Source organism: Oryx dammah, unplaced genomic scaffold (assembly GCF_014754425.2).
Source record: "Oryx dammah isolate SB20612 unplaced genomic scaffold, SCBI_Odam_1.1 HiC_scaffold_13, whole genome shotgun sequence".
Classification (NCBI taxonomy): domain Eukaryota; kingdom Metazoa; phylum Chordata; class Mammalia; order Artiodactyla; family Bovidae; genus Oryx; species Oryx dammah.
The window spans coordinates 50,412,404-50,439,662 of NW_024070197.1; the positions used below are offsets into that span (position 1 = coordinate 50,412,404).

The 27,259-nt window shown below is 58.7% G+C and overlaps 1 long non-coding RNA gene across 1 annotated transcript; it reads left to right on the forward strand.

Annotated features, from left to right (window-relative positions):
• Positions 1-2,785: 2,785 nt before the first annotated feature.
• Positions 2,786-14,284, forward strand: LOC120872962. The gene is made up of 2 exons (XR_005723379.1): positions 2,786-3,130; positions 10,811-14,284. It is a non-coding gene; the product is annotated as an uncharacterized LOC120872962 (long non-coding RNA).
• The last annotated feature ends 12,975 nt before the right edge of the window (positions 14,285-27,259 follow it).

The window sequence follows — 27,259 nt, forward strand, 5'->3', positions numbered from 1 at the left end:
CTGCATGTGGTCCCCTTCTGTCCAAGCTCTCCTCAGCCTCAGGAGGCCTCAGGAGCAGCGCTGTCAGAGCCGCCTGGAGGCCAAGGCCCAGACACTGCGAGGCTGCACCTGGAGAGCTGAACCTGGACCGAGGTTACTGGTTGCGTCTCGCGTGTGCAGTCACCAGGTGCGGCTGCAGGCAGCCTCCCCGGCTCCTGGCTCTGCCCACTGCACAGACCCACTGCACACACCCTTCCTGCAGCCAGGCTGCCAGAAGCCTCTCTGCCATGGCAGGCAGTGCCAGGTGGTGCCTGGCCAGGGTTCTGGAGGCTGAGAGAGGCAGGAGTAGGCTGGCCACACACCCACACACCCTGGCTGGGGAGGAAGGGCCCACTTGGCGGCCTCTGAAGGCACGTGCTGGGCACTCGTGCAGCTGCCCCACCCAGCCTGCCAGGAGCCCCTGGTGATGGATGAGGCATGAGTCCCACAGGCAGCAGGGCACTGACCCCAGCTGGGGTTCCCCTGACTCAGCCCATCCATCACCGTGACAGATGGAGCCCCGGCGAGTTGGGGGTGGGCCTTGTGGGGAGGCTGGGCCTCGGGGTGCTACACACACAGGCATCCCCAGGACGCTGGGCTTGGGGCCATTCTGCCGGTGCAGTTCGGTGGTCATACCAAGGCTGCCAGTCCACCTTCCTGATGGGCTGCCCTCCTGTTGACCTTGCCCTGAGCACGCCAGCCTCAGGCCCACGATGGATTCATCATCCCGTGGCCACACCGGCTCTCCCTGCTCAGTGGTCAGCAGGACGTCTGGAACCTTTGCTTCTTCAGTTCCACGGGACCTGGCTCCCACAACCATGCACAGATGGCAGCTGTTTCGCCCCATAGGGGCAAACGCTAGGGTGGCCGTGGGCCTCGGGCCCTGGGAGTGGGTGCACCCAGTCGAACACAGAGCACAGTCAGTCGCATGACCTTATCCAAGGGGGTAGGGTGGGGCAGGGTGACCCTCAACCTGACTGAGACAGATTGGCTTGTTTTCAGGGAATCGTGCCTCCTCCTATCTTGCCAGGCTAAGAGCCATCCTGAGTCACTAAAAAGCTTTATTCTCGTCACAGCCCCACCGGCTCGTACCCTGTGGTCACTGTGGATGGGGCCACCAGATGCACAGGAGGAGGCAGGGCTGCTGAAGGAGGAGCCAAGTCAGCCCCACAGGAAGGTGGCTCGCTGCAGGCCACGGTGCGGAGCAGCCTCAAAGCGCCCAGAGGGGAGCCGTGTGTGGGTGGTACCCTGTGTGGGGTACCCCAGGCAGGAAGCGGACATGGCCGGGCTGGGGTCAGAGACGGAACTTTCTGGAACTGGACAGAGATGGTGGCCGCACAGCCTGGGGACCAGTCGGACGCCACTGACCTCTGCTCTCCCGGCTGGTTTCAATGGTGACTTGTATGAGCGTTTGAACACAATTTAAAACGGGGCCCTTAGGAGGGAGGGAAGAGGGGTACCTCAGTAGGAGCTGCTGGAATGTTCCAGAGAACGAGGGTGGGGAGTGGGGCCTGGGCCCACCCTACATAGAGGGAGACCCAGTGAACTCAAGGTCAGAGGTTGCCCTGGAGGTCACCTTGGAGCCACCTGGATGGTGTGGAGGGCCAGGCCCAGACAGAGCAAAGGGGCCGTTGGGCCTCAGCCCCACAGAGAAGGACTGTCTGGCAGCAACTTCTCCTTGACTACTTGGGGCTCTTCAAGGAGTTTTGAAGCCAATTACAGTTTTCTAGTGCTTACAATAATTGTTAGGAAAAGAATTCATAGACAGAAGGGCAAAGTGAGGCCTGGAGACAGATCAGAGAGGTTCCTGGCAAGGCCAGGTGCTTAGGGAGGGCAGGTGTTTCCTTGGGTGATCTTTGACCCAAACAGACCCCCAGCCAGAGAAGGGCAGGAACAATCTTAAGAGCTGCCTGCCTCCCACCTGCGTCTGTAGGCACGGTGGTATCTGCAGGTTCCCTGAGACCGTGGCTAGGGGCTTGGTCCAGCAGGGGTTATTTTCTCGGTGGTAGGAGGGAGGCAGGAGGTCCAGGGGAAAGAGCTGCTGGGGAGTCACTAAGGCCCAGCTCCTTGCTCTATGCCCTGAGGTCGGGATGAGAGCTGTACCTGCCCATATCCCCTGCCTCTGGAAGCTGCGGCCAACTCCTGGGTCAGATGTAGCTAAGTGCCGACCATGTCGGGTTCCAGGAATGACCCAGGGTGGGCTCAGAGCTGGCAGCAGGGTAGCTACCCTGCTGTCCTCTCCCTGGAGTGAGGCCCCTCTTCCTGCTTCTCTGGTCCTGGTTTGAGGTCGGTCTGGACACTCACGCCCACTTGGGGCCCTGCCCTGGCCCCTCAGGCAGACTCAGTCACCCCCACGCAGCCCACGTGTGTCCCCAGAGCCACACTTCACCATGTCTGCTACACTGTCGGCTCCAGGAGGCTGGCCCCACGCTTGCCCAGCTGGCTGCCCAGCACGAGCCCCGCGGTCGGCCCGCCGCAAATGAGCACCCCTCAGGGAAGGATGGGGAGCGGGCGTGATCACTGGGACAGCAGGACAGTGGGATGGGACCGGGCGGGATGTGGAGGAACCAGACTGCTGACCAGGTGGACCTGTGTGGGGTCTCTGAAGGGTGGCGTGACTCAGGCCCATCTCCTTCCCGGTGGTTGGCGGAAGAGGGAGGCGATGGCGAGAGGAGGCGTGCAGAAGCTGGGTCTCCACCGCCCACTGCCGGGCTGTCTTGGCTGGAGCTGCTCCCGACAGACGGGATGCGTGTCGTCAGGGGCGGGGGCCTGGCGTGTGCGCGTGTGCATGTGCCAGAGTATGTGTCTGCGTTTAAAATACGGAAAAAGGAAGCGTGGCTGCACTCAGCTGCAAGAGGCTGGCCGGCTCCGTCCGAGCTGGTGCGGTGGGGACGGGAGGAGGGTGAGGTGAGGGACTGCCGAGGAGGGGAGGATGGACACTTGCCACGAAGAGCGGCAGGGCCGGGGCCTCTTGGGTGCCAGCGGGCGTGCGGGGCCAATACTCACAAACAAAACCCGCGGCAAATTGCTGGCAGCCCATCCTGAAGGCAGCAGCCGCTTGGCAGAGGAGCCACGGAGGACCGGCTGGGAGCAGGCGGCCAGCGCAGCACAGGTAACAGCCGCGTGGGGCTCATCCGGCAGGTGGCCAGGTCTTGGCCTGGGCGCGGATGACACGGCACCAGCTTTTGGGGACTGGTGGGGGTCTGGGCCCTCCATGTCTGGGCCAGCGCAGTTGGCTCTCTCAGCCCCAGGCTCCCCAAGCGCTGTCCTGGGTGCGGGAGTGGGTAGGTCGCTGCTGCAGCAGGGAATGAAGTAGCCAGTAGCCATGCCCGGGTCCCTGGCTCTGCGCGGCAGCACCGCCTGCCCTGGTGCTCGGGCCTCCCTCCGGGGTCTTGTGGCTGCATCATCTCCACTCCGAGAAGCCCTGCGGCTCTCAGGGCCAGGTCCTCTCCGTCCCCTGTTTTGGGACATCCCCAAACCGTCCTTGAATGTCTGTTTCTTCTTGGAGACCAACCCGGGGAAATCAGGCAGGGTTGGGAAAGGTGGTTGGAGGGCGACACCTGGAGGGGCTGGGAGATCCCGAGACTCCCCTCCCTCCTCCCGTCTGCCCCAAGCCCCACCGCCTGCCTGGCGCAGCCCGGCTGTGTGCAGACCCGCGGGACCACGGCCAAGCGTGCCCATCACAGGAGCTCAGATGGCGGTGCCAAGGAGCCCAGCTGTCGAGGGCATGGGGTGGGCGTGAGCCGCCTGGCTGGGGAGGACTCGTGTCAGAGGCTCCCTGGACAAAGCCCTGCAGGAGCCTGGCCACCCCTCCCTAGGCAAGACCCGTGGTGGTGGTGGGCGGGGGGCGGCCCCTGAGCACCTCGGTCAAGGGGCACAGGGATGCAGGTTTTGGCTGGGGGCACAGGAGCAGACAGGACACTGCTGCCACCCCAGGGACCCCTGGGGTGGACGCTGTTCTCCTTGATGCTCAGAGCACCTGGTATAGACCCAGACAGAAGGTGTATGGGGAGCGTGGCGGGGCAGGGTGTGGTGGTTCCCCCTTGGTGCCTGCAGCCAGGGCAGCGGCTGGTCCCAGCGTTGCCAAGTCAGGAAGAGCCTGAAAAGCCAAGTGCAGGGTCTGGTGGGGATGGAGGGGCCTGGCTTTGGGGGGCAGAGAAGGGTCTGGGCTCCGGGCAGTCACTTGGGCAGAGGGAAGGGGCTCCCAGCAGCAGGCTGTCCCCCTCGCTGGGCGAGTAATGGGGTGGGTAATGGGGGTCTGAAGGAGGCACCCAGCCCAGCCGCCATCTCTGGGAACTGGGCCAGCAGCCTCAGTGTACTGGGTGGGTAGCACTCTGGGGGCTCCTGGAAGCAGCAGGAGAGCAAGGGCTCCCCGCCTCAGTGGGCAGCTTCCTGGGTGAGTTGCCAGTGGGACAGCGGGGCCCTGTGGAGAGGCTTCCCCGCTCTGTGGGTTGGCCGGGTCTTTGAGGCTGAGGGGTCACCTGTCTAGCCCCAGGTCTCTCCATCACCCTCCCTGACACTCCAGCCAGCAGGGCAGGTGCTGATCAGGCAGAGGCGAGCCCTAGTCTGAGCACCCAGCAGGGGGTTTCGGAACACCAGGGTCTTTGGGCAACTGTGCCCATCCACTGTGCTCCCAGCGATGGGTGCAGGGACCCCCCCCCAACCACAGCCCACCTCCCCATCAAGCCTTTCTGGGTACCCCGGTCCCAATGCTGCTCCAGCTCTATGGCCTCACCAGGTCTTGCCCCTCTCTGGGGTCCCCTGCCCGCTAAGCAGCTCTGACCTGGCCATAGGCCTGGATGGGGCAGGGTGTGGGCCGTGGGAGCTGTACTGGGGGCAATGAGGAAGCTGGCCCAGGACCTCTGCCCTTCTTTGTCCACAGAAATGGGCTGGTGCTCAAGCCAGCACGGTGACAGGCAGAGCATGAAGGACCCCAGTCGGCTGGACATGAGAGCCACCTGCAGGGGCAGAGGCTGGCACCCCCCCACTGTCTCCAAGCCCCGCCCCACCCCCGGCATCTCACAGTCCTGCTTCCTGCACGGGGCTCCCAGCTCCCTGGAGGCCCTGCCAGACATTCCTGGAGGCCAGCACAGCACCCCCTAATGAAATATTCATGAAGTCTTTCTGTTTCTTGACAGAACAGCCTCTGCAGTTTCCCACACCACAGAAAGTGGGCCTGGGACCTAGCCTCCCAGAAAGGTCCCAGGAATGAGCGGGCGTCTGCTGGGCTGATCCCCCACCCACTGCATCAAACCCTGGCCGCCTCACGTGAGCACCAGCTGCCCCATGCGGACAAGCCGTCTGCTCTGTGGCCCCAGATAGAAAGGCATCTATAGTTCCCCTCGATGATTTGCTCTGGTGTCTGATGGCCCCTTGCCTCACACCAAGACCAGCGCACAGCCAACAAAGTCCCACCTGCCATGTGTGGCCACACTGCCATCCACCCATCCATCTGTCCCTCCGTCCATACTTGCTTATTCTGTATCGGTCGAACAGCTACGTGCTGGCTTCCATGCATGGAAATGGGGCTTCATAATGGAGCAAAATGGACCCGACCCCATGCTCTGGGCCACGCACACTGACATTACCCCATGCTGGTCACACTGGGCATCCCCAGACCTTTGCAAAGTCCACACAGAACCCTAACTGCCATCTGCAGCCTGTGAGGGGGCCCCCAGGTCTCCCCACCATGTCCCTGAGTCGCAATGGACAGGGTCACAGTCACTGCACCCTGGCCCAGCCATGTCTGGTGGGACCAAGGATAGGATGATTGGGGGTTCACGACATGGGGCTTGGCCCTGAGTGGCCTCAGCCACTGCTCACAGATGGGCCAAGTGCTCCCCATGCATGGATCCTGGTCCCCCAAGTCCCAGTGTAGCATTCTACGAAATGGGAGAACCAAACAACCCAGCCAAATCCCTCAGGACAGGTGTTGACTGCCCAACTGTCAGTGCCCGTGGGCGGCTGCCAAGAGCCTCCTGCCAGCGGTACCCTGGGCAGGTGCCCTCCCACAATGCCAGGTGCATCCTGACGCTCCCGATCGCTGTCACTCTCCCCACCTGCCCAGCCCCGCAGCCAGCACCTCTGCAGCTCTGCTCAGGCAGTGACTGCCTCTAGGTGCCCCTCCTCTGCTCCCTAATCTGACGCTGGCTCCTGAGTGGGACAGCACTCCTCCCACCTCTCAGACACAAGGCTGTGTGTCTGAGCTTGAAGCCGAGGTTCTGTTGGTGCTGGAGGCTGGGTTGTTGGGTGACGGGGTGGGGGCTGGACAGACAGGAGAGAAGGGTGAGGCGGGTGGGGCTCAGGCCTGGGGTTCAGGTGGCTCCCCCACACCGATGCCTGTACCGCCTGGCCTTGGCTCATCAGGGGCAGAGGGTGGAGCGGAGGTGACGGGGGCGGCAAAGTGCTCGATGCTGAGTCTGGCTTCCAGCTTGCTGTGTGACCTTTGCCCTCTCTTAGCCTCCACTTTCTCATTTGTAAATCTGAGTTCATGGAAGGGTGGTGCTGCACCTCAACTGCCCCCAGGAAAAGCCAGCAGTCAGGGATCAGGCTCCAGTTGGCCAAGGCCAGCCACTGCCATTGGCCACCTGGGTCTACACAAACCCCTGCCACCTCTCTCCCCGACCATCCTCAAGATGGACCGGGGAAGCCCTGGGAGCCCTGTTGAACCTTCTGGCCCAGTGGCCTCCATGTCGCTACTATCAGGGAAAGAACTCCAGAACTCTGGAGCCCCCAGGGGGAATTGCCCTGGTCAGGGGATGCTCTGTGGACAAGCAGCTTCTACACACAGTGTGAGCTCCCCACGTGAACCTCCCTGGGACCCCAGCCTCCAGGTTGGGGCAAGGCAGGTGGGTGAGGAAGGCCAGTGGAGGAAGGGTTGAGGCCAGCACATGGGGCCTGTGGGAGGCTGTTCTGTGGGCCCTGGTCTAAGTTGAGGAAGCCAGTGCAGGGCAGGTCTTTAATGAGATCCTCTATGGGGTCCAGCTGCTGTCCTGTGCTGGGTCCCTCTGCTTAGCCCAGTCTCCTAGCTCTGGAGGGACAGTTGGTGGGGCAAGTGGCTGCCCTGAGACCCCCTGGAAGCAGGGAACCATGGTGAGAGTCATCACGTGAGGGGGTCCATAGACCCCAGGCTCCCATGGCAGGTGGTGACCACAGGGTGGCTGTGCCCCTTGGGGCCTGAGTCCTGCCCCTAGGCCTTCCCTGGGCATCAGGTGCTCACCCCCAGCCCCCTCCAGTGCCCTCAGGGTCCCATTCTGGAGACTGCCCAGGGTCAGAGGCAGGTGGCTAGTTCTTGGACCTACTGTGCCACATGCAGGGGCTCCAGGGCTGCCAGCCTTCCCCGAACCCACCCAGGGCCTCGCCTGCCTGGCCTGGCCTCTGGGTGGAGTCTTTGTCTAACTGCCTGCTCTGACCTTGACAACTGTCACCCACAGTGACAAAATAAGACTTCCTGAGAGCTGAGCTCCAGTTTGGCCAAGTGGTCTGATTGTCTGGGAGGCCAGTGCAGGGACTCAGAGGTCAAATCAATCCCACCCCCTATTCCCACTTGCCGAAGGCCACAGGGCTGGGAGGTGCAGAAATGATGCTGCAGGAGTGTCAGGTCGGGAGCCCCCCAGAAGCGATTCCCAGAGCCCACCAGCCTTCCAGTTCACGGTCCAAGGACCCGGCCCAGCACCCTCCCCCGTGCAGTGCAGGCGGTGGGCTGGGGATGGAGGAGCTGCCGCGAGGTAATGAGCTCTGTGTGGAGCACAGAAATGAAGCACATTCTGCAGAACAAATGGTGTTAATTTGCACCACAGCCTGGCATCACTGAGCGCCTGGGGGTGGGTGGGGGGGGGGCAGCAGCTGCGCCAGAACTCTCGGCCACGAGCTCGCTCGGGGAGTTACTGGGGCCATGCATCACCGTCAGAGGGACAAAGCCCCTGGGCCCGTAGGGGTAGCCCTCACCTCCAGGAGGAGGCTGGCTCCAGGAAACCGAAGGATCAGCTTTTTGGCCCCTCCCCCTTCCCGGAGATCCCTGCCCAGGGCAGCCAGTGCCCAGCACTGCGTCAGGAGTGGGGCCCAGGCTGGGGTCAGGTGCGGCCGGCCATCTTACCTAACCCTAACCTCTCCTCCAGGAACCTAGGTCACACCTGGTGGGGTGGGTGACCAGCGCTGCCTTGGACACTGTATTCTCAGGCCTCAAGGACACCCCACCTCTGGGCTCTCCTTCCCCTGGGGTTCTCCCCTAATCAGTCCCCGTCCACTTGTGGTATCACCGCTGCAGCTGCTCAGAGCTGCAGCTCCCAGCTGAGGTGGCCACACTGAGATGCGCTGCCGCCCCGTGGCGATCTGCCTTCCTCGGCCGCCCAGCCCTCTGACCAAGTACCACCTCTGAGTCAGGGAAGGTCGGACCGCACTCCACACCCTTGCCACCCCCACTGAGTGTTTGATGTCACCCTTCCATCCATCCATCCATCCCTGCAGCCCTGCTCCTGCTTTCCTGACCACCCCCCCACAACTCTGGAAACCCAGCTGCCCTCGGGATGAGCAGAGAGAGGGCAGGTGTGCAGGGCCGGGGTGTCTGCCTGCCTGCCGGTCCCCTCTGCCTCCTGTCTCTCTGTGGGGAGAAGGGTTGCCCTGGTGTTTTCTGTTGAGGTTGGTGTTGGGCACCCTGAGGCCTTTGGCGAGTGCTTAACGAGTGGGATAAGAGGGTCTGGGTCCAGAAGTATATACAAGGCAAGGTCTCAGGACAGTATCTAATTCAGCCCAGATGGGGAGACAGGCCAGTGTGGAGGGCATGACCTGACCAGCCTACCATGCACAGGCTCTCTCCATTACCCTTCCCGGTGTTCTTCAGAACCAGGCTCCGCCTCTGCATCCAGGTGGGGAAAGTGAGGGTCTGCATCCCTGTCCAGCCTAGGGCAGCCCCCAGGCCCTGGGGATCCTTGTCCTGCCTGCCTGGCAAGGATGCTTGTGCCCACCCACCCATCTGCCCGCACCTAGCTTCCTCCTAACCTGCTGCAATTGCTAAACCCCTGCATGGGTGCCCCCTCCCTTCTGTGACTCCTGGGGTCCTGCAGAGCAGGGCACCTGGAGCCTGTTCACTGGCTTACCTCTGGGCAGATCTATAAGCCCTGAGCCAGGGGCCAAGGACCAGGAGAGCCACAGAGCCCAGCATGGGGCGCTGTCCTGCAGCACTTGGAGGTGAACTGAGGGGACCGTCTCAGAGTCTGAGAGGCTTCTCAGGAGAAGTGGCTCAGGGCTTAGGGGGCTCAGGCACCAGCTCTGGAGCTGGGCCCTTGGGGGTAACTGAAGTGGAGTTGGGGAGGAGGCAGGAAGTAGTCTAGTGTGAGCACCCAAGAGGGAGGGGTGGTGTTTGGAGGAGGAGGCTGCAGGGATGGGGCGGATGGCCTGGGCTGGTGGACAGGGAGCTGAGCCTCACGGGCAGAGGAAGGACCAGGAGAGTGGCCGGGCTCTGGCCCTTGTCAGCTTCTGGGCCTGCCTGCTTCCTGCTCACACCGCCCACCTCTGGTGCCTCTTCCCTCTTCTCTCCTGTTGTCTAGATGCCCACTTGGCAGAGAAACACCTTCTGGGGATGAAGGTGAACCTAGAGCCACAGTACATAAAGCAGCTTGTGAGAGCCCTGCTGAGAGGGGCTGCAAGTGAGGGGCCTGCTTGCTCAGCCACCTGCCCGCCCTGCTCGGAGGCCCTGTCCACCAGCAGAACGGACTGCCCTGCCCACTCCAGCCGCCGTGTGGCAGCCATCACCACAGCCCCTCAGCCTGGGTCCTGAGCCCGGGTGCCAGCCCCACAGGGGTTGCGGGCTATCCTGCCTGTGGGTGTGGGGAGGGCGGAGCAGAGACAGGGTGTGGGGTCTCCGGAGGGTCCCTCCTGGGGGCTCGGCCCCTGCTGGGGGGCATCTGCCCACACAGCACAGGAGAGCTGCTCCAGATGCAGCAGGAGGGCCGCTCGAATGTCGCCCATCTTCGCACAATCATTTCAGCATCCTCTCAGCGACCGAACAGCCCGCTCGTTTGAATGCGTAATTAGCCCAAGCATCCTACCTCTCTAATTTCAAGGCAGGGGAAGGGAGTGGAGGGGGTTTAGGAATTTGCATATTAATTTAGCCGAGGGAGAGAAAAATTGTTTACCACTTCTTTCTCTCAGTCTCTCACAGAGGACTTAACTCTTTCCTGCTTGTTGTCTGGAGCCTTGCCAGAAGGGCATGCCTGGGGCGCAACCAGCCCCCCAAAGGTCCCCACTCCCTCCAGCCTCCCCTGTGTCCCACCCCAGGCGGCCCCTGCGCATGCCAGGCTGCAGCTTCCTCCCTTTGCAGGGCCCATGTGGGCTCCTCAGGGGCCAGATAACACGGGAACTGACCTCAAACTCCCTCCCCACTGACCCTGACCCATGCTTTTCTGGGACTGGAGATTCCTGGGGCCCCTGAGCCCCCCCTATCTTCACCTGTTTATTTGCCCAGTGCCATGGACTATGGAGGGTACCTACAGCTACCTCCCAACTAGAGCAAGAAGCTGGTATGCACAGAGGGGTGGGAGGGCCTCCAGGCTGAGGTGGCATTTGCCAAGGGCCCTGTAGGAGTGAACTGGTGAGTGGGTGAGTGGAGGGCGCTGGGGCAGGGGGCACACAGGAGGGAGGTGTTTGGCGAGCTGAGTTCTGAGGTCTCAAGAGCCAGAAGGGATGATGCAGGCCCCCAGCGATGGACGGAGTGAAGCGGGGCCTGGATTCACCTGCTTTGCTCTGAGCCCCGTCTCATCTGTGGGGGACAGCAATATTCCAAAGGTTGTCACAGGACAGAACGAGACACTGAGTGCGGCCAGCACGGCCGGCACGACTGGTGTCTTCAGGTGACCCTGCCCCAAGCTGAGGTCACTTCCCACTCAGGTGGACAGCAGCACATCCGCTCAGAAGGGCAAAATGCACCAGAGCCACGCGAGCAGCTCCGGCTCCCCAGGGCCGACTAATGCAGGGAGTGACTTCTCACAGAAGCCAGTTCTTCACACAGCAGCAGCCCGAGGACACGAACCTCCCACCCCGGGGCCCAGTGTGCACTGCAGGCCAGTCGGCCCACCCACACGGGGAGCAGGACTAGAGGGGCCCTGCCGCACACCTGGTGGCAACCAGCTGCCTCAGGCTGTTCCTCACCGTGGGTGCAGACACCACCCAAACCACGCAGGACCACGCAGGACTTCATTGTCTTCAGAATCGGGACTGGCCTGTGAACCACAAGACCTGGGAGACCCGAGTGAAGGGCTGGCCCCAGAGACGGAGACCAGCATCCACAGGGAGAGTTCGGGCCAGGCTGGCCATGTTGTCCCCGAGGAGAGGCCTGGCCCCTTCCTGAGTCAGGGCAAACGTCATTAACCGATCGCAGAGCCTCTCCCACTACCCATGGGAATTCCAGGGAGTCGCTGCCTGGCAGTTGTTGGCCACCTGGACTAGAGGAGCTCCTGGATGACCCTCAGGGTGAGTCTCTGCCCCATGTCAGGTATCAGGGAGCCCACGTGGCTGCCAGCACGGAAGAGAAACTTCCTGCTCCCACCAAGCTCCCTCACAGCAGCCAGATGCACCTGCAGGGGTGCAAGGTCTGCCCGGCACTCTGCCTTGGGGTGGGGTGGGGGGCTCCCCAGCCACATGCCCCCTCCATCCCTGCTGAGCTGCACACTGTGACCAAGAACTTGGGCCTCAGGGCCACAGATGAGATGCCTCCATAGGGCACACTGCACACGCTCGGGACAGCTCAATACGCCCACATGGGAAGGTTGTGGTGCCAGGAGCTGCAGTGCAAGGACCACAGTGAGGCACACAGGGTGTGCACTGCCCAGTGCAGGGGCCCGAGGACACAGGACACGGCCGTGGGCAGGGAGGCGGGTGGTGGGTGTGCACCAATGGGCCGGAAGCCGCCGCGCCTGGGAGCTGCAGTTGCAGTAAGTGGGGGAAGCTGGCCACACATGGTGTGGTCCCGACAAGTTCTCAGGCTCCTAGTTGAACAGGCCCCAGGGTTGGCCCCTCAAGATGGGCCTCCATGGGCCAAGCTCCCCGCTCTGGGGTGGGAGACATGGGGCGTGGGAACCGTCTGAGCAGCAGGCCTGCCTGCCCCCAGTCCCTCTGGGTCACCCTGAGGGGTACCCTGGTCGGGGGCACAACCAGGAACCCAGCAGCTACAGAGAAACCAGCCACACTCCCAACTAGGGGCCCGGAGAACTCAGGAGGGTCTGGGACTCAGCACTGTGTCTGGCAGAACAAGAAGGAAGGTGCCCCAAGGCTGACCCCCATCTCTCCTGGGCCCGTGACCACTGCCCCCTCCTTCAGCCTCCAGGAAAAGGTGTTGATGGGTTCCTGGTTGTGCCCCTGCCAGGGTACCCCTCAGGGTAACCCAGAGGGGTGAGCTAGTGGAGAGCTCACCATGGCCCCCAGGCCAGCAGCTCACAGGGCTTCTCAGGGTGGTCCTGGCGAGCCTCACCTGCTCCCAAGGCACCTGTTTGGAATGCAGACTCCCAGGCCCTGTGAAGCCACCCCACTCTCCATGGTCCCCCTGCCTGATTGGTGGGATTCTCCCAGTGTCATTGGCCACCCAGGGCCTGAGAACCTCACCTGGGGGTGGCGGCCTCCCACTCCTGGACCTCCCTCTTCAGGGAACCTGTGAGATGAAACAGCTCTGGACTGGGAGGCGGGGCAGAGGTGAGGGGCCGTCGCCGGGGGGAGCACAGACTCCCATGTGTGGTTGGGTGCAGACCGAGTGGCAGGGCAGGAGGGGCTGCAGCTAGGCAGCCAGTGGCCCCGAGGGACTGTGCCCAGTCGGCCGGACAGCCGGGGACAGCAGGAACAGCCTGCTCAGCCCTGCTGTGCCCACGCATCCACGTGCGCCATGATGGCACCTTTGTTTGAGTCTGTGGGTGTTGTGGGCTGGTCGGGAAATGCTCTGTCTGCCTCCTGCAGCTGCTGTCAGTGCACACCCGGGAGCCAGCTTCACTCTCACTGTCATTAAAAATCCCAAGTCTGACAGGTAGGGAAAATCCAACATAAAAACAACCGCCTAGGGACCAACCACAGCTCGAGCAGAAGCCCGGCTCCTGGCGCAGCAGCCAGGCCCCTCTGGAAGCCGGGCTCTTCTGTGCAAGTGTTGACCTGTCATCCCCACCTTAGGGCTGGACAACAGGGGACAGCAAGGCAGAGGGAGTGATGGAGGAGGAAAGCACGTGAATGGGGGCAGAGACCAGCCCCAGGCCACACTTGCAGGCCTTGCGGGATGCTGGACATCATGGTGGGTAGCCTGACACACCCCATTGACAAACGAGGTGCCCCATGTCACCGGCACCCAGCTGGAACTCGACACCCGCCTCTGACCTCCACCAGACCTGGTAGAGGCCTGTGCTGGAGACCAGGCCTGCTGCCCTTCTGGGTGCGAGAGAGGCACCCATGGGGGGGGGGTCCCCAGGGCCTGGGAAGTAGCCAATGCGTCTTTCTGTGGTCACAAGAGGCGGCCCTGGTGCCCTAACCAGGTGACATGACCACAATGGCACTCAAGCAGGCCCCAAGGGTGGACACTAACCCTGTTTCTTGAGATTCTTTCATCATTTGGACAAGCTGCTCGTCCCTTTTGAACCCCAGGGGCCACAACTGTAAATGGCAGGAGGCGGGTGTGTGTGTCTGGCCTGGGCACAGGGGAGGGTCTACATGGGGGGCCTGGCCCTCGCCCTGTCTGACCAGGCCCTGGGCTGTGGGGACGTGCCAGCTCTTAGGGTCTCAGCTCACAGGGTCGGAGTGCGTGCTGGACACCAGTCCCGGTCAGAGATCTGGGGCGGCCAGGATCGCCCACCATGCTGGGGTCCCCCTGCAGTCGGGCCTCAGGGATCCTCTGCTGCACTCAGCCTGGTTTCGGGGCCTCTTGGAGCTGGGGTGACACTAGCCCCTGCCCCAGAGAGTCTGGTGCCTGGCTGAGCCCACATGGGCTCAGAGCTGGGGTGTCTCCCCAGGGTGCTGGCACTCATGCAGCTCCTGGGCGCTGGTGCTCACGTGGCTGTTACATCTGGAAAAAGTTCTCAGAGGGCTCAGGAGGGATGCATGGCTCCCTGTGTGGCCGGCTCCCTCCCACCTGGGGACGTGGGGACGGGAGGCCTCGGAGAGGCTGGGAGCACCCAGCCTTGAGCTGAGGAGCCTGGCGAGCGGAGGGTTAAGTGCTGCTTCTACTTCTTCTGCTTGGGGTGCATAATGCGCTCATTTGCATACTGCAGTGTGCGCTCAATTAAAATGAACTTTTAATTTCTTCTAAGTAAATTACTTCTTGCCGGTACGTGACGCGCACAAATGTCAGAATAATGGGAGAGCCTTAATGAGCTGGTGGGGGGGAGTGGGTGGGGGCTGCTGGGAGTAACCCCAGAACAGGCAAGTCCACACACAACACAGACGCACAGGACCGGTGCACAGACCGTGGCCGCTGCACAAGCACTCTCCACACGCAGCCCCCACCTCGGCCACTTGCACACACGTTACAGGATCCCACCAGAATGGACACAGACATTCCTCACCAAGCCCCAGCTTCCCTGCCACTTCTTACTTATCTTGTAAATAAGGATATAAGTTTAGAGGTTGGAACAAAGAAACAAACAGAGCAACAAGGAGGCTGGGCACTCCCTGCCTGTGACTAGGGGCAGCCCCGCTGGGGTTGGGCAGGGGGAGTCACCCACTCCACCTGGGCCCTTGGAGCCCAACTCTATCATCATCCCTTTGCCTCCCAGGATCCGAGGGGGCCTCAGACAGTCGGGAGGCACAGTCAGCTCGGGCCACATGGCTCGGTCCTGCTAGGACGGCACGGGAGTTGGTCTGTCTGCCTCTCTCTCCTCATGCTCTGAGTGTGGAGGTGGCATCAGCCTGAAGCTGACCAGCTGACCAGGCGTGAGAGGAGGGATCCCCAGGGTTTTGAGCCCTGGTCCCAGGCAGGGCTAGACTCACTGGGGTTCTCAGCAGAGGCTCTGGCCTCTGACCAGAGTCCTGCACCAGGTCTGTCCCCATCCAGAGAAGGCAGCAGACACACGGGTGCTCTGTCCAAATGGATGTGGGTTCCAGCCGTGATGGTTAGACAAGCCATGGGGCCCCTAGGTCATCCAGCTGTCTCCTCTGCACCTGTCTGAGGCTGGTGGCTCCCTCTGCCCTGCCCTGTGATGAAGCTGTCACTGGGCAACTCTGCGACCAGCGACCACCCATGGAACTGGGCTGGAGCCACTGCTGGATGCCCCACAGAAACAGCTCAGACACCCGTGGGCAGGTCCTCATCAACACCAATGCTTGAGGCTTGGGGAGGCCAACCTTCTCCTCAGGTCCCAGAAGGGTCGAAGGAGAGTTAGTGACGTTGATGATGAATCTAGGAGGTGTGGACACGGCTCACAGGAGTATGGGGGCACCCCTAGGGGCCTGTGGGCAGGCACTCTGGGCCTGCAGTGTACCTGGAGTTGTTTGAAGAGGCTTGTGGTCCTGCGGGGAGGGGCCCAGACATCTCTGACAATGCCTACAGAGGATGGTCAGCGAGGGCTTCCTGGAGGAGGGCTCACCAGGGGGACACAGGGGCCAAAATGGCCCAGGTCAGTGTATGAGGTGGCAGAGGATGAGATGGCTGGGGATGGGGTGATGGGGCCCCAGTGGGGATGCCCGCTGTAGGCAGGAATGGCTCACAAGAGCCACAGGGCACGATGTCTTTAGGGACAAGCACCAGAGCACCTGGAAGGGATGTGCCCAGCTGAGGGGGGCGACAGGAGGGCTCAGGGTCCAAGCAGTGGAGATGCAGGCCCGGGGGGTCTGAGGCTCTGGCTGGAGCCCCCAGGTTGGGCTGGACGTGCTTCTTCAGCATGGGGATGCGGTGAGCAGACAACAGGGGCCTCATTCATGATCATTTGTCATTACTGGCAGGCTTCACGGCGGGGGGCGGGGGCACGGTGGCAGCCAGGCAGAGGGCAGCGGCACCCAGGACTCAGATGGAGAGCCTGGGCCAGCCCTCCCTGGGCTGATACAGACACCGAGGTCCAGAGGGTCTCTCAGCTGGTCTAGCACAGTAGGGAGAGGAGGGGAAGGCTGGTCCACCCTGGCCATGGTGCCACAGAAGGTGAGTCTCTGCCTTACCACCTGCCCCAGGGCCCCCCCCCCCACTCCTTGAAAAGGGGTGCCCCCAGAGAAAAGTTGACAAGTGAGAGGGAACTGGGATGGTGGCGGACAGAGAGTACAAGAGAGAGAGGCTGGGAGGGTTGGCTAGAGGGGCCTCACACTTCCCACACCCCTCCCCTGCTCAGCAACTCTCCGTGGCTCCCTCGTGCCACTTCAGCAATGTCTCAGCTGGCACCCCTGCGTCTGCTCAGGGATCCCTGAGTCTGCCTGCCTGAGCTCACAGAACCGGGTGGACTGCTGCCCCCCAGCAGGGACCCTCTGTTCTGATCTGGCGATGGCCCTGTGTGACCATACCACCCACCCTCGCCTCCCACGGTTGGAAGACAGGCCACATGTGGGGAGCAGTGATGCTCACAGGATGAGGGCCCAGCACCTCGTGGTGCATCTGTCCTCAGCTGAAGTCAGAGGGTCGTTCTCGGGCTGTTGTGATATCGGGGGCCTGAGCTCAGACCCCGGCTCAATTCCAGTCTCCTCCTGCGGTGAGCCACTGTGCCTTTAAGAGGACGAATCCCACCCTCGGCCCCCTCCCTGGCTTTCATGCCAGTTTCTCCCCCTGGATGGGTTCTGACAATTACCACTTCCCTGGCAGCTGGGGTGTGCTGCATGCGTGTGTGTGTGTGCATGCGTGTGCGTGTCTATCTGTGCACATGAGGTGACTGGAGCCCAGCTTTCCCCCATCGCTGAAATTTACATTGAACCACAAATTAATTTCATAATTTTTTCCTCTCTAATTATGCCAACATCTGCTGCAAAGCCAAGCTGTGCACATGCATTTTAATATTCTCCCCTCCTCTCCTCCTCACAGCATCGCTTCTGTCTACACTGAACTTTTCAATAATTATCGCCAAGAGAAGATCTTGACTCCCATTGCTCTTGCTTTTCAAGAGGGGAGGTGGGGAAGGGGGATGAGGAGAGACAGAGAGAGATGGAAGGAAAGAGAGACAAAAAGAGAAAGAGAAAGAGGACTGTCCGCGGGAGGGGAGGGAGACGGCAGGTTAATGACCAGGTCTGTGCCATCAGCATCTCAGGAGGGAGTGAACCGTGGGGTGGGGGGTGGCTGACAGTTGATTTCTTTGTTGCTTCAGGAGCAGAGGGAGGGTGTTCAGGGAGGGAGATAGGGAAGAAGGCGTGGGAGGAAGAGAAGGAACTTGGGGGTGAGGGAGAGGCGGGGCCTGCTGGGGTGTATGTCCCCTGCAGGGACACACCCTGCACCCCAAGAGTGCAGCCACCCTGGGGCCAGGATGGGCTGAGGAGGTAAGCTGGCTCTGCCTGGCCCTCTCTGGTGGACAAGCCCCAGGCCCCACAGACTGAGGAGCACAGTCACAAAAGTTGTTTTCCCACGAGCACAGGGTGGGGCGCAGCTGTGGGACCTCCATCTCACCAACCTTTGTGCAGGGCTGGCCCGGTGCCCTGGCACCTTTACCTGCCAGCGCCTGACAAGAGGGCTGGCCTGAAACATGGACAAGGGGCCACACCTTACCGGTTAGGGTTAGGGCCAGGCAACCCCCTGACGCCCCTCCACCTGCACTCAGAGTGAACGTGTCCACACTCATGTGGGTGTGCACCTGTGAGCACATGTGTGCAGTCGTGGCCGCACAGCCCTGCGGTGCAGGGTGGATGCCCAGAGTGCGTGTGCGGAAAGCCCTTGCTCGGAATTAGGAGGCCAGCTGTGTGGACCTGGGTCAGACACTGCCTGTCTGTGAGCCCGTCTGTCCACACAGGGCACCCTGCAGGGTACAGCTTGGGGACAGCCAGCTGGCATTTGGTGAGCACTTCCCATCCACCTCCCAGTCCCCGTTGAGCCCACCCTCTCCCCACGGCTCCTCACCACCACCCAGATTATATCCACCCTCCTTATTCCGGCCATGAAGCCCTTACCCCAAATCCCAGGCGAGCCCACCCTGCACCCTGGACACTACCCGCCAAGCCCTGGCCCCTCCACAAACTCCTCCCTCATGTATGGTTGGTGCTCCATGACTTTTTGTTAAAGGGTGAATAAATGAATAACATCATTGAAACACATCACAAATCTTCTCTGGGCCTATACCTCATAGAGAAATTGAAGACACAGGTCCCTTGTACTTGAGGACTGTCACCCACATCCACTCTAGCTCAGCTAAGCAGTCAGCAGCAGAGATAGAGGCATCCCTGCTTTAGCAATAATTCAACCCCCACATTTCCTGAAGCTGTGCTGGGCCAGGATCCACAAATGTTTTCTACAGAGTGCAGTGCACGGTCCCTTCAAGGTGCCCACGCTCCAGAAGAAGGTAGGCAAACAGCCAACAAGAGGCCTGTGTGGATGTGATGAGACTCAGGGAAGTGTGAATGATGACACAGCATCTGAATGGTGTCCAGAGGAAAGAAGGGCTTGGTTGGGCCTGGGGTGGGGGTGTCTCTGGGAAGTGCAATACAAATGGAAGGCAACAGGCTGCAAAAGTAGAGAGTGGGCTCTTGTTTCTGGTTATGATACATGTAATGGGCACAGGCTTACACTCCTGCTATAAGCAACTGTTGAACTGCACAAAATACAAGCAGAAAATGTCTCCAGATGTTGCACAACAGATAGCTCTACATTCACCCCAGCTTCCTGAAGCAGAGCCCCAACGTACTTTAATGTCTCAACAAGAGAGGAGAGAGAGGTAAAATTGGGGCTGCTGAGCTGTCTGCAGTATGCAGAGACGAGGAAGCTGTGCAAAGAAGGCCCAGGAGCCTGCACGGGCTCCAAGTCTCTGAATAGTCAGCCACAGATTTGCAGGGCAGGGATGCACAAGACCCAGCAGAGAACCACTACACTGCAAGTCGACTGGAGAGTCTAGAGTTGATATGGTGCCAGGAGGCACGGAGCAGTCCAGACAGCTGAGCGGAGGGAGTGCGCTGAACATCCCAGAATGACAGTTCTCAGGAGCAGGGCTATTCCAGCCTGAGGGTAAGAGTTGCTTGAGCTCCTGCCCTAAAAAAGCCTCAAGCCAAGCACTGACAGATCAGGCCAAGCTGCTAGTATAATAACTCTGCCAGAACAAATTTAACACTCTTTAAAGAACACAATGTGACCCAGATCCTCAACAATATAGGATTCACAATGTCCAGCACACAATAAGAAATTACTAGATATGCAAAGAAGCAAGAAAATGTAACCAGAAAAGGAAGTCAGTAGAACAGATCCAGAGATAACACAGATGTTGGAATTACAAAAGAAAGATTTCAAACAAAAGAAAGACATGAGTGTGGAGAGGGAGATTCTCAACAGAATGGAAACTATAATGGCAGGAATCTAATGGAAAACGTAGAACTGAAAAACACAAAGTCTGAAATGAAAAATTCACTGGATGAGTCTAATATCAGATTGGACTACAGAAGAAATGTCGTGTGAACTTGAAGACAGGTCCAATAACAACAATCCAGATTTAAGCTGAGAGAAAAATAAAGCCTTTTAAAAAAAAACCAACAAAGACCCCCAGTGACCCATGGGACAATATCAAGCAGTTCAATATATAAACAATTTAAGTGCCAGAAAGAGAGGGAAGAGAGTGGAGCAGGAAAAAAAAAAAAAAAACTTGAAGAAATAATAACTGAAAATTTCCCAAATTTGATGAAAAATATCAACCCACAAATCAATAAAACCAAGAAAAATAAACTAAAACAAAAACCCAACTACTCATACCTAGGAATATACTAAAACCAAATATACAGGGATCACTTCAAAAAGCAGCATAACACAAGGAGATGAGGATGAGAAATACAGTTGACTCCTCATCAAAATAATGCAGTCCATAGTCCAAAAAATGACATCTGTAGACCTGGTAGTCTATATCTTGCACAAAAATCCTTAAAACCACAGGTGAAATACAGTGTATTTTCAATTCATCATAATCGTAAGTGAGTATGCACTTAGAAGCCTCAAAATTTGTGAAGCAAAAACTAACAGACTAAAGGGAGACAAATCCACAACTCCAGCTGGGGATTTTAACATTCCTCTCTCAGTAAGTGATCAGCCATGGAGACAGAAAGTCAGCAAGGGGTTTAAAGACTTCAACAACAGCATCAACCAAATGATCTACGTGACATTTATAGGGCACTCCACCAAGCAAGAGGAGAACAAACACTTTTTTCCCCAAATGAACATGGATTATTCACCATAAAATATGTCTCAATAATTGCCAAAAAAACCCCACTAAAATCATATGAAATATATTCTCTAGCCTAGTACAGCAGGAAATCAATTAGATAAAGATATTTGTAAAATGCCCTCAAATGCTTGGAAATTGAACTAAAAATGTCTAAATAACCCATGAATAAAACATCACAAAGGACACTGGAAAATATGTTGAACTAAATAACAATAAAAACATGACATATCAAAATGTGTAGGCTGTAACCGAAGCAGTGGTTAATGTGAAAACTATTGATGCTTTTGAACTTTGGTGTTGGAGAAGATTCTTGAGAGTCCCTTGGACTGCAAGGAGATCAAACCAGTCAATCATAAAGGAAATCAGTCCTGAATATTCATTGGAAGGACTGATGCTGAAGCTGAAGCTCCAATACTTTGGTGACCTGATGCAAAGAACTGACTCATTGGAAAAGACTGTGATGCAGGGGAAAACTGATGGCAGGAGGAGAAGGGCATGACAGAGGATGAGATGGTTGAATGGCATCACTGACTCGATGGACATGAGTTTGAGCAAGCTCCGGGAGTTGGTGATGAACAGGGAGGCCTGGTGTGCATGGGGTTGCAAAGAGTCGGACGTGACTGAGTGACTGAACTGAACTGACAGCTTTAAATGTTTATGTTGGAAAAGATGAATGATTTTTAATAAGTGATCTAAGGTTCGGTTCTCTGGTAGCTCCCTTTGTGGCTCAGCTGGTCAAGAATCCGCCTGCATGGTGGGAGACCTGGGTTCGATCCCTGGGTTGGGAGGATGCCCTGGAGAAGGGAAAGGCTACCCACTCCAGTATTCTGGCTTGGAGAATTCCATAGACTGTCTAGTCCACGGGGTCACCAAGAGTCGGACACGACTGAGTGACTTTCACTTTCACTTTAGCTATATTACTCAAGGGAAGAGGAACAGAGACAGAGAGAAGAGAAACAAACTATGAATATTAGGAATTAAAGACAGGGTATCATCACAGATCCTATAGACATTAAAATAAAACAAAGGAATATTATAAACTTTGTGCCAATAAATTTGACACACAGAGAAAATAGACAAACCCCTTGAAAAACACAAATTACTAAAACTGATATAAGAAGAAAACAGAAACTCTGAAGAGATGTACATCTGATTTTTAAAAAATGAATTCATGACTGAAGCCCTCTCCACATGGCGAAAATTGGAGGCTGGAACTCCCTGGTGACTCAGTGGTGAAGTATCCGCCTGCCAGTGTAGAGCACACGGGCTTGATCCTTGGTCTGAGAAGATCTCACGTGCCACAGAGCAACTCAGCCTTTGTGCCACCACTATTGAATCTGTGCTCTAGGAGCCGCAATCACTGAGGCTGTACGCTGGAATTACCGAAGCCCGTGTGCTCTAGAGCCCGTGCTCCACAAGAGAAGCCACAACGAGAAGCCGTGACCATAACTGGAGAGTAGCCCCCCATTCGCCACAACTAGAGAAAAAAGCCCAAAAAGCAACCAAGACCAATGCAGCCAAAAAGCAATAAATAAAACTTTTTTCTTTTCATAATTGGCAGCTGTTTGGAGCCAGGAAGGTGAGTCACTGGGTTTTGCTGAGGAAGGCACAGGGGAAGGGTTGATACACTGATGGCGGTGTGAGCCCAATGCCTGTGGCTTTCCCCCTGCATCTGCCATGGGCACCACCTGGGGATTCACCCACCACCGCTCACTCTCACGGCAACCTGGGTTCACAATGGGAGGTAAGAAGCTCAGAGAGATTTCATTTCCTGCCAAAGTCACACAGCATGGGCAGAGCTCTCCCAGTGCCTGTGGCAGGGAGGCCACGTGGAGCTGCCGAATCTGGGCTCCTGCATCTTTCCATTTCACCTTGACGTCCAGACCAAGGACAGAGGCCCCTCTGACAGCGACACCCCTTCTTGTTCTCTGGACTTTGTGTCTTGCCAGTTCTTTTGTAGCAAGTGCCCCTGGAGGTGAGGCTCCGTTTTATTACTGCACTAGTAATAAAGCAGAAACATAAATGCCCTACACACGTATGGTAACCCTATCATTTATCCACCAGACCAAGACTCCTGGACAGTGAAAGGGGCACCACTGGTGGTCACCTCAGGACGACGGGCACAGACCAGGACCAGCCTGAGCAGGAGCTGTGACGGGGCCTTGCTCTCCAGGGATCTGACATGACACAATGACCACGGCAGTGACAGCCATGTCACTGCTTTCACTGAGCTTCTGGCCATCAGCCCTGTGCCCGCCCACCACCTGGGGAGCAGGTGGACGGTGTCGTTCCCACTCCAGGCCTTACAGGGCTTTCCCTTGACAGTGGCTCCATCTCATACAGTTTGCTGGGAAATCTGAATGGCAAACCTGACTCTGTAGCTGCCACACCCTTGCTGCCCCTTTTCCTTAGCTGCCAGGACCCCATGTCGATGGAGCGCCAAGCCGCTGCTTGTGCTCCACAGTCTCTCGCTTTCTCGTTTCCCCAAAACCCTTTTGGAAGCAGATGGGATGCAGGCCATAAATATGGTTTCTAAAGGAACCAACCTGGGTGCACAGGTGGCCCTCGTGCTCCACTGCCCAGCCCTGCCCAGCACTGAGGCTCCTGCAAAGTGCCTTCCCGGGTGGGTGCCCCCGTGCCCTCCTCTCTCAAGTCAACACAGTGTCTGAAGCCAGGAAGAGACTCCTCTCCTTCATGGGGGGCTGGCGGGTGCATCGGGGCCAGTGAACGGAGCTCCAGCCTTGCAGGCTGCACTCAGGATCCCCACACCCTCCACTGAAGGCCCTCTGCAGAGCCCAGGCTCTGTCAGCTAAAGGATCCTGGGCGTCCAAGGCCTAAGCCATCCAGGGGATCCCACTGCTCCTCCCAGCCCCCACTCTGGGCCCCTTCTTCTGGCACCACCTTTCCCTGATCCCCTGTGGAAAGCCAAGTGAGGGAGGCCCCCCACTTTCATGACAAATCTAGAGCCCCTTCTACCCCCTCTAGAAATAGGCCTCAGTCTTCTCGTGTCATCCTGCCTGGACCCTGTGAGCTGGGGACATGCCTGTGCCCTGGGCAGCACCCAGGTATGGGCACCACAGCCTCCTCCCCACCGCACAGTGAAGGATGGGAGGCCTGCAGACCCAGCCCAACCACCCTGGCTGGCATGTGGTATCTGAGTGGGTCAGTGCAGCCAGGACCTGAGGGCTACTGGGGAGGCCCCACCCCTGGCCTCCTCACCCCGCCTCGAGTGTCTGCTATTTTGTTATTGTTGGTAATTCCTCGCCAGGTGGACCCTGGCACGCTGTGGGGCTTCATTAAGCTCAGCCAGCTGTCGTGGAGCTCAGGGGACGTGACGCGTGGCAGAGCCAGCCTCAGGCGGGGGGGGGGAGCTGAGGAGGAGGGGTGCCCTGAGTCCCTGGGGAGGGGCCCCAGGACGCTCGCTGGAGGGCAGCCACCAGGGAGGGCTCAGTGCGGGTGTATGTGTGTGTGTTGTGTGTGTGTGCGTGCGTCCTGTGTCTGTGGTGTGTGCATGTGTATTTGTGTGTGTGGTGGGTGGCGTATGCATGAGCCTGTCCATGAGTCCTGCTCCAGGTAGGACCAGGCTGGGTCAGCATTTCCCACTCATTTATCAGAACACACCTCACAGCCTTCTGAGGACACTCACAGATTCCCTACAGCTGGTCAGTGAGTGTGTGGAGCACTGGGTGGAGCACAGCTGAGCCGGTCTGTTCCCCCAGGACATGTCGGAGCCCCTCTTGTGATCAAGAGCTCTGCGTGATCCCCTGCTCACTGTGTATGTAGGAGAGGCTGGTGCACAGTGGCTCATGTTGCCTCCTGCCCCACTGCTGTGAAATAAGCTGTCTCCTCAGATATATGAAGAACCCTGACACGTCAGTAGGAAAGAGGCAACAGATCAGACAGACTCTATACAAGGAAGATCTGCAAATGGGCGATACTCAAACAGAAGCCTTGGGGATGCCACTGTGCCCACCAAGATAGTGCCAGTTAGCCCTTCGGGGCTCACCCTCTTGCCACTGCTCAGCAAAACCCTGCATCACCTTCCAGTGGTGAACACAAATGTGCCCAGGATGGTCTTCACCTCTCTCCTACCCAGCACCCCCCACCCCATCCCCCGTTTTAGCCCCGATGACAAGAATACGGCAGACTGGGGGCCTCAAGAAACCACCATGGAGCTCCCCCAATTCTTGAGGTCTGGTGAGAGTCCCTTCCTGGCTTGTGATAGCACCTTCCTGCGGTGCCCTCACCTGCAGGAAGTGGGGAGGGAGCCCATGTGGGGCTCCTGCCCCATGACCTCATCACCCCAAAGGCCCCCTTAATGCCATCACACCAGGGGTCGGGTCTCAACACGCGAATCTGGGAAGACAGTGTTCAGTCTCCGGCAGCACATTCATTCTCCGCCTGCACGGCCACATTCAGCCCCTGCCTCGGCTGGGCCAAGGGCCATTCTGACAGACATCTACCAAGGGTTGGGGGATGGCAGGAAAGGAGGGGCTCCTTCCTCTGATTGTGCACTTATCTCAGCTGTTGGAACAAAGCACCCAGGAAATGAATCCAAATCCCAATCTCTGACCAGAAGGAAAAGAAGAAATGGAGACACTCATGTGTCTCCTGACACAATCTGTGGTTTTCTAAATGCTTTTGCCAACAAAATTCCACTGGACTCTAAGCACCCCTTAGCATGGTAAGCAGAGTTTTCATTACCTGCCCAGGTCACACTGTCAAAAGCAGGTAAGACTAACTGAACGGAGAGAAAATCGGATCCCGCTGATGTTGATGGTTGCGGAAACACGTTGAGACAATAAGGAAAAGTCTCCTCCCAAATGGAAGCCCACGAATGGGCTGGGTCCTGCGTGGGCTGATTCAGCAGAGTCCCCGTTCCTCCTCCGCCTTGGCCCCGCACACATCTGCACATCTCACCAGCACAGCCATGGGCACCTTGTGCTCAGGCTATCTTTTCAAGGATGCCTGTTTGGCCCATCAAGCGGTCTTGACAGAGAAATCACCTCTCCAAGTGGAGGGCAGGGTGATTTGTTCTCTGAGGTAAGAACAGGCCCATTTGCCTACAGCCCACATGATCTTCTCAGGTTTCCTCGGCTCACCATTCCTCAGGCACCCCACACACACAACACCTACCTGGACCATGTCCAGAGAGGGAAATCAGGGCTGCGAGGAAACTCCAGCTCCCACTGTGCCATGGGTGACACAGCGCTCTGGCTCTGGTCCAGGATGCTAGTGTCCTGCCAGCATCTTTGAAACCAGGGTGGAGTAACTGATGACCCTCAGACCCTTTGCAGGTCCCACAGTGGTTGGGGCTGGTCTGAGACGCCTCAGCAATCCAGGCGTCACATGCAGACATGGGTGACTCATATAGACCGAAAGGTGGTGGTCCTCCCAGGACCTCCCTGAAGAGCCAGAAGCACGTTTCCCAGGAGTCTCCCTCTGCGGGGTCTCATGCCCATTTCTGAACCTGCTGTTGAAGACGTCCATCCGGAGGGCCCATGAGCCCGCAGGACAAGACAGCAGCTTGCACTTCAGCCCGTGAAAGCCCTCTTTGCTGGCTCTGCCACCTCCCCTCACCACCGTGCCCCAGCAGCCAGACCTTCCCTCTTGAGGGAGCCTCAAGCAGCTCCCGGAATGTCAGGAAGCCAGTGGCCCGGCCCCAAGGAGGCGGGAACCCCCAGGCCATTTCTGCTTGCTGGAGACAGAAGGCATCTGACTGGGGGGGCCATCTCCCCAGGGAAGCAGTCAGCCCTGACTCAGGCTGCCCCTGCGCTGAGGAGCCGCTGGGGCTGGGCGCCCGCGCCAGCAGGGCCTGACCTTCCTGTCCCTGTTTTTCCAGCTGTCACCAGCCAGCGGCCCTAGAGCCTTCCTCCGTGGCCCCCTAGCCGGGACGCGCCCTGCACCACCATGGATGTCTCTGTCAGGCAGCGCTAGCGCGGCAGCTGGACCCCCAGTCGCTTCTGGAGTCCGTCTGAGGCCATCTCCCACGAACCTGCTGCGGGGAAAGGAGTAGGGTGAGGGGAGGAGTGACTGAAGGACCAGCCCCTCACGTGGTCCAGACCAGGGAGGCCAGTCCCTCTCGGTCCTAACCTTGCTCTGGCCACTGGCCTCATCTGCCTCGACAACCTGAGGAGATGGGCTCCGTCAGACCTGTCAGCCAATGGCAGCCAGCCCAACTTCCGGTCGGCTTAAGCTCCTCCCCTACCAAGTAGATGATTGACACGGGCTGGACCCAGTGGGCATCAGGAGACACTGGGCCTGCACAGAAGTTGCCGTCGCACCTTTCGGGGAAATTGTTGCGCAGGTGGAGGAGGGAGATCCAGAGCAAGCAGCCATGTGTCCACAGATCTGCCTCTGGAGGGCCCTCCCTCCTAGTGTAGCAAGATGCCTGCATTGTGTTGAGAAGGAAGGCTTGCAGGCGGGGTTGGAAGGCAGGACTTTGGGGAGGTCCAGGTCCACCAAGGGTGCTAATGGGATCCCAGGCGGCAAGAGGAAGGAAGAGACAGGTTGGAAGAGGGACCCAGAACCCAGAGACCCTCAGCACTGATAACCCGGCCGTCTGGAGACCCGGAGCCAGGCCCCAGTTCCTTTAACCTCCAGGATGTGAGCTGCCTGAAGAATGGTGGGCAGGGGTCTGAGCATCCTTCCGACACAGGGCAGGGGTACCATGGAGGCCGGCTTCTCCTCCACAGCCAGCCTTTCGGCTGGAGGAACAGGTCATGAGCCCCAAAACTTCAGTGACCCCGTTCACAGGGTTCTGGCCATTCTGCCCTTGGCTCTGGAGTGCTGTTCCTCCACTGGGTCGGTCTTCTCTGGGGGTCTCCTGGAGGCTTAGGGATAAGGGACGCCTTGGGAGCTGCCTGACTTTGCTGGTCATTTGCTTTTGTTCTGGCACTAGTGGTAAAGAACCCACCTGCTAATGCAGGAGACGTAAGAGACATGGGTTCCATCCCTGG